Here is a 3,899-nt window from a genome sequence, read left to right on the forward strand (position 1 = left end):
CTTCTACTTCACATCTCCTATGTGTAATGAACCTGATACCACTGAATTGCCTGGGCAAAGAGGAAACTATTGATTATAGTGTGTTTGTTTTGTTGTTGATGGGAGAGTTACATTCTTATGTCTTCTTAATTTTTTGTACCTTCTATTGAATAATAAGAGCAGGATGTTTTGTTTAGGCCACTGGTATTGGCATTACCATGTTTAAGTAATTGCACAAACATAGATTGTCTTTTATGTTTTAATTGGTTTTGAGAGCGTTTTGGGAACTGTAACAACCTTTGACAGCTGTTTAAATAATAAAAGAAGAGAAGTACATAAATAAAATAAAATCTGATTAGAATGAATTAAATCAAATCATATGCCCTGATTGGATTGGAGGAAAAACATTTCTCGTGGAATTTCTTTTCCTAATTTTTTTTTTTTCATTTCCCTGATTCATAGGGAAATCATATGATTATGGCTTATTTAAAAGGATATCACTATAAATTGAAGATCCCTCTAAATATTGAACAACTGTGGTTCAAGTTATTGTTTTTATTGTTATCTAAACGATGGAAAAACATGAAATTTTGGAAAATCTTTTCTTTTCCAAACAGTGCCTAAAACTGCACTAAAAGTTCCAACTCATTACAAATTTTAATAATTAGGTAAAGCAATAATAGGATCCAACAGAATTTGGAAAACACACCAAAAATAGAGAGACTACAAAGAGTAGATTATTTAGCGATAATAATCAGCATCAACAAAAGTGGGTACAGAATTTAGTGATACAAATAAGCCTCTAGAAAAGTTGAAATAGAGATAATGTTTATCAGAAATACATTTCACTAAACCACAATCTCCACAGTAGAATCCACATCTGAAATCTATTAAAAAAAGCAAGAGGACTAGCCACCTTGCCTCGGACATAACATGGGCAAACACACTATAAGAAGACAACAATCAGATAGAAAGAAGGGAGGCTGGCTTAGTACATATAACTGAAAATAGAAGCAAAAACCAAATAGCAATCCTCTGTCCCAAGAGCAGACCACAACCTCAAGAAACATACAAGAACCAACATAGACCTCTGACAAAAGAGCAGAGCAAGAATCCCGATCAGAGAATTCTAACCCCAACCTCAGCCACAAAACTGCAGAAAATCCTCCAAATTGCAGCGAAAAAGGTAGCAGAACATTATTTGGTAAAAATTAGTTAGATAGATGAAGGAAAATTAAAGAAACAAAGTAGGTTGTATAATTAAAAGATAAAGAGGGGATTATGAAATAACGAACCTGGGATGGTAGAGTGAGTCACGGTTGAGAGATAAAATCACCGTTTCAGTTGGCACGGTAGCATGGGAGTAGGGTATTGATGCATCTGGTTATCTTCTCCGTTGTTGTTGGACGTGGCCAAATGTAGATATTGGGTACATGGGCTATCTTGTGCCAATCCTCTCATCTCTCCCTTTCGCATCGTCTCCCCAAATTTGGACAATATTTAATAGATAGATATTGGAGTGAGGTGAGGCGTTGTAGTCCGGCAATTTGAAAGAGTAACATTAACTAGATTTGTGAGCAATGACTTCTGTATCCATCCTGGAAATCGAATACCCTCATAGCCTCCTATCTGCAAATATTTCAAATTACCGTGTGGCTCAAGGCCTTCTAACACTTCTTCATGCATCTCAACATCACCATCATCATCCCCCCATGATAAGCCCAATTCTCTGAGGTCTTTCTTGCTTTTCAAGTTGGCTTGTTTCGCATCACTTGCATTTCTCACAAGGTTAAGTTGTTTAATTGATAGTTCTCCTCTAAGCTTTAAATTGCTCGACTCACTGAGGCGGCGTCCTTCCTCGTCACCCACAATGAAAATGGATAGTGTTAGGAGGCAACTCAGTCGCCCAATCCCAATGAGCACACAAGTTGATGACCTACAACCATAAGTATCTACATGTCTGAGGCTTACTCATTTTTCTCATGTCCTTGGGCAAATTGCAGAGGTCGTAACATTGTCTCAGTTTCAATGTTTGCAAATTTTGTAGGTTGGTAATCGATTCAGGTAATGTTTCAATGAAATTACTATAGGAGAGGTCGAGGTATCTTAGCTGCTTCAAATTACATATAGAATCTGGGATCTCTTTACGTTCCCGTCCACTAAGATCTAGGCATCTCAAGTATCTAAGTTCCTTGATGTTGCTAGGGACCTGGTTATTATAACAATGGGTCGATAGTATTGTCCGTATGGTTTTGGCCTTGAACAAACTCTGATAATTTAATAGTGAAGAAGGTAAATGAGAATAGATATATCGTGTCAATGGAGGAAAATTTTTGTTTTTTTCCCCATCCACGATATAACACTTGTTCTCAATAATAGACTGTGCAAGATCGTGCACCAAGTCATGCATCTTGCACCATGTTATATTTCTTTCATCGCCTTTTTCTATGTCTTGGAAGAAAGACCTCCATAATAAATCATTGAAAATCTCATTTCCAATGTCTTCCAACTCCATTGTTCCATTAGGGGTAACAAAGCCATTAGCCATCCAGAAAAGAATAAGTTCTTCTTTCTCAAAAGTAAAGCCTTTTGGGAACACAGAACAAAAAGAAAAGCATTGCCTTAGATGAGATGGCAAATTAGTATATCTCAATCTAAGAGCAGGCAAAATTTCATCTTCTTCATGTTCCCATATTTGGCTGTCTCTTACAGACAACCACGAAGCTTCCTCCTCCCTTTTGAGACGCAGGAGGCTACCTAATGCCTTTGCTGCTAACGGCACACCCCCACATTTCTTGACAATATCTTTACCAATTGCAACCAAGTTTGGATGCTCTTCACTTCTCCCTGATACAAATGCTTGACTCTCAAACAGAGACCAACAATCACTGTCTGATAAACCAGTCAAGTGGAGGAGGGAGTAATGAAGCGCACCCATCATCAATGCAACCGTTTCATTACGAGTAGTTACAATGATTTTGCTCCCTTTACCTTTACATGTTAAGATTTTCTTCAGATTAACCCACTTTTCTGTATTTTCATTCCATACATCATCAAGTACAATAAAAAATCTCTTCTCAGATATTATATCTCGGAGGCGTTTTTGCATCTCCTCCAACTCTTTGGGAATAGTTGTACTTCCAGTTGCAGATTCTAAAATTGCTTCTACAAGTCGTTTAACAACAAAATCTTGAGACACAGAAACCCACATTCTAAGCTCAAAATGGCCATTTACTTTCTCGTCGTTGAAGGCCCATTGAGCTAGTGTGGTTTTCCCCAGACCCCCCATGCCAACAATGGCAATAACCGGGACATCATTTTCATTACTCACATCGGTTAGCAATAGTTTTACAATCTTTTCTTTACCCTCATCTCTCCCATAAATTTCTAATTCATTTACTAAGGACACACTGGGTGTTATCTCTTGACTCTCAGAACTAGTAGTTGTTACATCCAATTTGAACCTTTCCCTCTCTTGTACTAATGATAGCATCAGCCATATTTTCTTGGTAATAGGATAACAAATTTCTCTCAAGCTAGAGCGAGTAGAATCACACAGATATCTTGCAAGCTTCTTCCAGTAAGATGGTTTCTCGTTATATAGGCTCCTCTTCATTTTTACTATTCTTTTTTTATTTTCATTTTTCATCGATCTTCTTTTTCTTTTAAGTTTGCCTTATATTCGCCCTTTTTTCAACATGGGAGACCCCTCTAGTGTAAAAAAGAAGTGGTCATGACTCATGAATACACCAGAGGAGAAGTAACCATTTTTTTTTTTGATGGGTAAGATGGGGTTAGGCAGACCCCGACCAGATATATTAACAAGAAAGAAAGATACAACATGAAGATTAGGAGCAACCACTATCACATGAGAAGGGAAGAAACAAACACAAACACAAAAGTAATAGGGAAAACAAGAG

General features: G+C 37.2%; 1 pseudogene; it reads right to left on the reverse strand.

The window, feature by feature from the left end:
- Positions 1–1,479: 1,479 nt before the first annotated feature.
- LOC143859027 (putative disease resistance protein RGA1 pseudogene) lies at positions 1,480–3,595 on the reverse strand (annotated as a pseudogene).
- Positions 3,596–3,899: the final 304 nt, after the last annotated feature.

Source organism: Tasmannia lanceolata, unplaced genomic scaffold (assembly GCF_043159265.1).
Source record: "Tasmannia lanceolata isolate RefF3 unplaced genomic scaffold, GAP_Taslan_0.1 ptg000029l, whole genome shotgun sequence".
Taxonomy (NCBI): Eukaryota; Viridiplantae; Streptophyta; class Magnoliopsida; order Canellales; family Winteraceae; genus Tasmannia; species Tasmannia lanceolata.